This window comes from Dipodomys spectabilis, unplaced genomic scaffold (assembly GCF_019054845.1).
Source record: "Dipodomys spectabilis isolate Male_0828 unplaced genomic scaffold, ASM1905484v1 ptg000051l, whole genome shotgun sequence".
NCBI classification, from domain to species: Eukaryota; Metazoa; Chordata; class Mammalia; order Rodentia; family Heteromyidae; genus Dipodomys; species Dipodomys spectabilis.
In genome coordinates this window covers 6240773-6249319 of record NW_024870728.1, presented here as the reverse complement: position 1 = coordinate 6249319, position 8547 = coordinate 6240773, and positions in this window count along the sequence as shown.

Here is an 8547-nt window from a genome sequence, read left to right as displayed (position 1 = left end):
CCATTGCTCTCTCTTAATACACAGAGTATTGTCTTTATAAAATACGATAGGTAATGCCTCTCCTCTACCATCTTCTCTCTTCTGAAAATTTTTCAATCATTTTCTTGATTATGGAAAAAGATATGTGTGGTCCAGACATAATTTCTTGTGCTTTAAAAACTGTAATCAGATATTTTCTGACTTAAATGAGAAAAAAAGGCCATGGATGCAGTAAAAAAATACTGTGAAAGAGGAAAAAAAATGCTTTGTGTGCAAGTGGTGTGTTACAACAAATGTTATTTTTGTACTGAAGATTCTTATCATATTAGTAATTCTGGGCATTTATCCAAAAATCTTTTGTTCTCTCTTTCTCTGGGAGTTTAAAAGATAAGTGCACTGAAAATGCACTGCATTTTTATGTTCTTAGTGAAAAGGCTCACTAAAATTGTGGTTTTGTTTGACACGTATCAACACCGCTTGATATTTCTGCTTATATTGCTATTAAAAGTGACACTAGCGTCATAAAACAATAAGGCTCTCTTTTGAAGACAGATATGGTTCAACAGAACAGATAGATTTAGTCATATCTGTCAAGAACAGAATAGTTAGTCAGTCACTTTGCTATTTTACGTCTTTTGAGTGAGTATATTCCCTTACTTGTATAATTTGAGATGTCTTTTTGTTGATATAATTTACACTATTTATCAATATAAGTTGGACTTGTCAGGGTGTTAAAATATTAACATAAAAAGTAAAATTGTAAAATATTATAATAACATTTTTTTTTGTCAGTCATGGGGTTTGAACTCTGGGCTTGGGCGCTGTCCCTCAGCTCTTCAGCTTAAGGCTAGCACTCTACCACTTGAGCCACAGTGCCACTTCTGGTTTTCTGGTGGTTTATTGGAGATAAGAGTCTCACAGACTTTCTTTGCCCAGGCTGGCTTTGAACCGCTATCCTCAGATCTCAGCCTCCCCAGTAGCTAGGATTATAGGAGTGAGCTACCGGTGCCCAGCTTATAATAACATTTTAAAAACAGAAATAATAGCAATAAAATGCTACCAGGAGAATGAAAAATTTCACATCATGTTAGAAGGTGCATAGAATTATATACTCTTGGGACATATATTTTTATATCCACAATATACTAATGGGTGCATATTTAATACAATATCTTGCTACTGGGAATTTACCTAGAAAAAATATTCCATGCATGCAGAAAGTTATATGTATTTAATATCCATGAATGAGATGTTACTAAAATTTTATGTGGTGCATAAGCACAATGTAAGAAACAAAAGCAAGAAGAGTATGGTAGATCTCTGAGTAAGTTTTCCATGGCAGAAATTGTAATGGAATGTAATAGTGCAGAAGTTACCAGTTTATAGCAGTTTATAGCAATGCACACTGACAACTTTGTTGTTTTTGTGAATTATGATTCATGACTTGATCTTGGGCTTCTCAGGGTTTTGTAAGGATTAAAGAATGACTTCTTTTGCATTTAGTGATGTATGGTGCACCAAATCAGACTGCTCAGTTTTGTTTGCCTGCTGCATGGGTTGATCTGCAATCTGTCTCTAGATATACTTGGTCGTGTTTGAGTTATTTTTTGGCATATTCTTCATTCATTTATTTAAATGTTTTTCAAGAGATTAAATACACAAGGATAAACATGAAACACATGAATATATATATATACATATATGTGTCACAAATAATTTGAAAATCCAAATTGTTACTTTATATTGGACAAAACTTAATATTAATTTAATTGATTTATTTGTCTGTTTGGAAAAAATATTTTTTTTAATTTCTACAATGCAAAATATTAACCAGGGCCAATGGTATACATGATCACAGTCTTATAAACGGTGAATGGGAAATTCAGAGACTTCACTAAATGAGTTAAGTCCCTATGTCCTAAGGCCCTTGGCAAAATAAAATGCAACAATGTATACGATATTGCCTTGAATAATTGCAGGTTCTGTCTTTATCGTTGGTGGGTAATAAATCCTTCTTATGGGAAAAGAACATCTCTGCAGTATTTAAAAGCATTATTTTCCTTTTGTATTTTTTAACCAATTCTCCCTCCGTATGGGTAGGAAATACTAATATGTAGATGCATTCTTTACTAACCATCCTTCTCACAAACACATGATGGATTTTGGAGATTTTTTTAAAATTCTTATTTAAAAATGTAAAGAGTTTTAAGAGTTCATGTTTGAATTTTCAGTCTTCTGCCCTAAATTCCTCATCATGTGTTGTAGAGCAGACACCATTGGTCTTTGCTTTCTGAGGAGGTTAAAATGAAAAGGCTTTAAAATTAGAACATTTTTGAGTGGAGACTTCCTGGGAGTTACACTTTAATCTTGACCTGTACTTCCTTTTTTAAAAATAAACCCTCAGCATTGTTCCTTGGATATAATTATAAACGATCTTCCCAGAAAAAGAACAACTCTGTTTTGAAAGAACCTGGTAAGTACCACTGAAACCTGGGTGATTGAAGGTTGGTTAGACTATAAGAGGCTAAAACCGGATTCCACAAAACCATGACATTCTTTCGCTTCAGCCAAGTAGCACACGTGGAGGGAAAGGGACTATTGAGGGCCAAAACACTCAGGCGATGATAGTTCACAGAATGCACATTTCTTTGAAATGATTTTAAACTCATATATTATCATCTGATGTCTAAGTGAGAGCCATTGTGAATATAGAAATTGAGCTGCCCTTGTTTATCTCCTAAAACAAATAGAACTGAAAATTTCAGAGTGCGCCAGTATCAGTTTTATGGCAACCAGCTAATCAAAACAGGCAAGTGCTGTCATATTCTCTTTAAGTGCACTGGCCTTGTCTTTCATCTCTGACTTACAGGACACTCCTTGGAAGTTAAAGGACCCATGTTTACAAGGGAAAAATAATGGCCTCCGGGTCCTGCAATTGATTTTTAAGGGCCAATACCGAACCAAGTGGTTAATTCAGTATTCCATTACCACAGCCAGCTCAAAATCAATTGAAATAAATGTGTTTCCTTTGTAGACTTTAATCAATACAAACAAATTTGCAAACCTCTTACATGGTGATGAGGAAAGTACCCACAAGTGAATGAGTTTGAGAAGCTTTTATTTTTTAACTCTTATTTGTAAAATGTTCCTTTGACCTGCTTACCTGAGCAAGGGCTCAAGTTTCATCTCCCCAAGTTTCACAGCCAAAATAATATTCCCAGATCTCTTATTCTAAAATAAATTTCTGAAACTATATTTCCTTTACCAAATGTTGTTCTAGACTAGATGCTTTCTATCAGTGAAAAATACACAATTTACCCAAACATGTCAATTCAAAGCGGCTATAATTAAAAAAAATTATAATGTCTTAAATGGAAAATGTGTCAAAGACACACAAGTATTTATGTTTAGTAAAAGACAAAGTTCTTGATACAACAGTCAGAAGAAATTTTCCTTCCACTTATGTAGGGGTGTGTGTGTGTGTGTGTGTGTGTGTGTGTGTGTGTGTGTGTCTGTTGGCCAAAAATGGTGTTTTGATTTCTTAACATCAGTATCAAGACATTTGCCTGCACCTGCCTTCTTGCTTTCTACTTCTTCATGAATATTCAGTGACAGTCTATTTTGGGCAATGCGATGAGATGCAAGCTGATGATGTAAAGATGAATACAACAGGGCTTCTGCTACTGTAGGAAATGTCCATGTAAACAAAAGATTCCAATATATACTATGCCATTTGGGGTTTTGAACAAAGTGCTTAGGAGCATAAATGGCTAGAATAATTTCAGAGGTATGAATAAGAAATGAGTTTGCAGAAGCAGCATAATTTAAGTAGGGCATTGAAGGGAGTAGAAAAGCTTGAAAAGAGGAAAATTCCTATAAATATTAAAAGCATATGCTAAATCTTAATTCAGAGCAAGAATCCAAGTAAAATTTTAATGGTCATTAGAATCAACAGGGAGAATATTTCAAATGATATCTATTTCTTTCCAACTTATCTCGAGTTTCCTAGGCCTGGCAAGCCCTGTGCAAGATTTATTATGGCAGGAAGTCACTGCAAATATTGTGAGTATTACCTTCTGAAGATATCTGTAAGACAAAATATGTTTCTGAAGAACTTCTTACAGCACAGCTATCATTAATAACTGGATGAAATACTAATCAGCTATCTATAAAGCAAGTAAGTTTCACTAGGCAGTATCTATTGTCAAATAGAAATGCCTTTCCTAAGGTTCATAATAGCAGCACATGCTTTAACATATATATATGTATATATATATGAAATATGCCTTGACGTAGAGTAAAGGCTGCCTGTGATGGGTTTCTTAAAGGAAGACTGTTTCTTCTAAGCAGGTAAGCTTATACCATAAATTGTTATGCATACCAAATTGATATTAAATTATTATTTCTATATTTAGAAACTATAAGCTATGTTTGGAGCAACTGAAATTCATGGAACACTCCTTAGAAACATACACAAAGCCATTTATTATATTTAATTGCAAAAGTATAAAAATTGACAATAAATATAAATCTTTACAATCTCATTAACACAAATTATTAAGAAACTATCTATGCAAAGAAAAAAACACAGCAGTTTGAATAGACCAAAAGGCTACAAAGAAATAAGTTGGGCATAGAAGATCATGTCTTTTGTTCCAGCTACTGGGGACCGGATGGTTAAGACAGGAGGAGCACTTGATTCTGGGTGTCAATGTGAACTTAAAAAAGATAAATTCGATCTCAACGACAATACAAGGCAAATAAAAATGAGATAAAATATTTCAAATAAAAATCAAATGAGAAAAAATATACAAAAGAAAGAAAAAAAAATAAAGGACAAATTAGACCTTAAGGAAATGCACAAGGACAGTAATTAAAATGTCAAAGAATATTGCAAATAAAGAAAAGCATGGGACCTATGTTCTTTGGGCCTGGCTTACTTCACTTAATAGAATTTTTTCCAAGTCTTTCCATTTCCTAACAAATGGGGCAATGCTACTCTTTCTGATGGAGGCATAGAATTCCATTGTGTATATATACCACATTTTCTTGACCCTTCATCTACTGAGGGGCAACTGGGTTGGTTTCATATCTTAGCTATGGTAAATAATGCTCCCTGCCCCACAGTATAACCCCTGTTTTCACTGTATTTGATATTGGTATACTTTGTGGAGGGGAAGGGAAAAAAAAACAAATTGTTTAAATAGGCATACAGGTGGACCCATTGCAACAATGAGATGTACAAGACGTTATGTCGAAAAACAAACTTTACAACTTTGGGGCGGGGAGGGATGGGAAAGGATGGGAAGGGGAAACAAAGGAGGAGGCAACAATGCTTGATAAGAAATGTACTCATTACCTTGTCCATGTAATTGTAACCCCTCTGTACGGTATTTTCACAATAAAAAATACTATTGGGTCAAAAAAATGTCAAAGGATATATTCAGTAGATTAACTCTTTAGAACCACTAATTACATAATTAAAGTAATTCAAATGATTCAAAAATAAACTTAAAAGAATTTAATGACTGCACACTATCTCTTTCAGAATATATAATACAAAGAGTAGTGCTCCCAGGAAAATATATCCAACAATATCCTTAAACTTGCAAGAAAAGATTAAAAACTAATTTTAAGAAGCTGGCAAAAAGCTGAATCTGGTTATTGTGTTTGACTATAAACCCAACATTTCATAAACTGATCATGAGTGTTACGTCAGAAAGAGAAAGAGACAGAGTCAGAGAGAAAGAAAGAGAGGAGAAACAGAGACAGGACACAGAGAGGAAGGAGAGACAAAGAAGAGGAAGAAGAAGAAGGAAGAGGAGGAGGAGGAAGAGGAAGGAAAAGAAAGAGGAGGAGGAGAGGCAGGGGGAAGAGAAATAGGAAGGAAAGGAAAAAGGAGGAGGAGAAATGAATCTTTTAAGATACACATTTTACATTAACATAAAAGTAAATACATTAACACTTTTATTAACACTTTTAGTTGGAATACTTACTAGAACATTATTCTAGCTTTTTGCATCTTAAATTTTAACTGAAGTTAAAAAAAATAGTGTTCTTTTTATTCAAAAGTATTCTAGAAACCATCACGTTTACCTTTTCTTCAATTGGCAATTCAGGGAGCCCAGCGAGGTAGGACTTGATGGCCAACCACCAGCCAGTCCTTCCAATTTAATAACTCAAATATCAGAGAAGAATGGAAGGATTTGGAGGTGGGTAACAAGCTACATCTCCTAACTCTAATTGAAGATGATCAGCCATGAACTATTTTCATTTTATCATACAGCCAAGTACTCTGTTTCTCAAAACATCAATTTTTTCCTCACAATTCTTATGCTGAAAACTTTTAAAGTCTGTAACTGTGTGTCAGGGTAATTTCTTTACTCAAGTTGTTTTCTTTGGAAACTCATGGAATGATCCAGAGCACCTTTGGATACTGGGCTGACCATGCATTTAGTAAAGTGTTTCCCTCAATAATAGAATCTCATGGACAATAAACCAGGCCAATTGGATGTTTTCTGTTATGGAAACCTTGTCTATGTTAAGATAATACACCAAGAATAATGTTCGTCTCTCCAGGTGTTAGTGGTGTATCTGAAAGTCACATTCCTGTAACTTGGTGTTTTGACTGGCCGGCTTCATGGAGAAGTTAGGTTAGAAAAACTATGGAAAACTGGGGGTGATAGTACCTCCAGCACATCCTTGGAAGGGTATAAAATAATTCCTCACACTACAGTTACAATTACACATTCCTTTTCATGTGATGATGTGTTCCTTGCTATAAAGAGTTTGGTTTAATTCCTGTGCATGTTGAGTTTCAATAGTAAAATCTTTGTTTTAGGACATTCTATGTGTCTTTGTGATTGGGCAGAAACAATTAGCTGAGCAAACAGTTGTGAATTTCCTAAAGGAGTTCAAGTCTGTTACTTTGTGCTCGTTATGAATAGACTCTGCAGCCATGGTATTTAATATAAATGATGTGGTGAATGAACCAGGCAACTTGTAGGCATGGATGGGAAGAGGAGCCGGAGGGAAAGCCAAGAAAGTGGTGACATGGTTCCAAAGAGAAATGACTGCATCACCCAAATTGCAAAATGGTAAACTCTTTATACAACAGCTTAATAATAATAATATTATATTTAAAATATTGTAGACAATTCTCCTTGGATCCCTTGCTTCTAGATGTTAAAAGACTAGTCCTGAATGTTCAAAGATCTTCTTTATCTGTCTTGCATATGGTTTGTTCCTGATGGACTGTACTTCATTGTATTTGTACACAAAAATTATGTATCTTAAGCTTTGGATTTCTTTAATCAAAGCTTTTGTCTTGTTTTATGTTTTATTGATGACACTTGCAATAACAAGGCTGTGTTACTCTTTTCACTATGTTATGTGATAAATTTCCTATAGCAAACTTGGCTCTGTAAATTAGAATTGTCATCAATGTAAGTCCTAACAAAAGTGAATAAAACCTTTAGAAAGCCCACAGATTGGGAGAAGATCTTCACTAGCCATACAACAGACAAGAGTCTCATATCTAAAATATACTTGGAACTCAAAAAATTAAATCTACCAACAACAAATCTTCAAAAACAACTGCCGAATAAATAAGTGGGCTAAAGACTTAATGAGAAATTTCTCTGAAGAGGAAAGAAGAATGGCCAATAGACACATGAAGAAATGCTCAACCTCTCTAGCCATAAAAGAAACGCAATTCAAAACAACATTGAGATACCACCTCACTCCAGTTAGAATAGCTATAATCAAGAACTCTAATAACAACAGATGCTAGAGGGGATGTGGCCAGAAGGAAACCCTACTGCATTGTTGGTGGGAGTGTAAACTTGTTCAACCACTTTGGAAAGTACTATGGAAGTTCCTCAAAAGACTCCACATAGAGCTCCCCTATGACCCAGCAATCCCACTTTTGGGCATTTACCTGAATGATCACAAACAAGACCATACTATGTTTATTGCAGCATTATTTACCACAACTAAAGATATGGAACCAACCCAGATGCCCCTCAGTAGATGTATGAATCAAGAAAATGTGGTATATATACACAATGGAATTTTATGCCCCCATCAGAAATAATGACATTGCCCTATTTGTTAGGAAATGGAAAGACTTGGAAAAAATTCTATTAAGTGAAGTAAGCCAGGCCCAAAGAAACATAGGTCTCATGGTTTCCCTTATTTGCAATAACTAGTATATGTCTGGGACAAGTAGAAAAGGTCAGATAAGATGATGTTAAGCGAAATGAACCTCAAAATAGGGACACAAGTGTTTTTTCTTTCTTGCTATATTTTCAAATGTATTTATAAGGTACCACGTGATTTTTTTGTTGCTTTGTATGTCCCTCCCCCACGGTATAACCCCTGTTTTCACTGTATTTGATGTTGTTATAATTTGGGGAGGGGAAGGGAAAAAACTAATTGTTTAAATAGGGATACAGGTTGACCCATTGCAACAATGAGATGTACAAAACGCTATGTTGAAAAACAAACTTTAAAATTTAGGCAGGGTGAAGGGTTGGGGGTGGGGGGTATAGCTGAGGAGATGGGAAG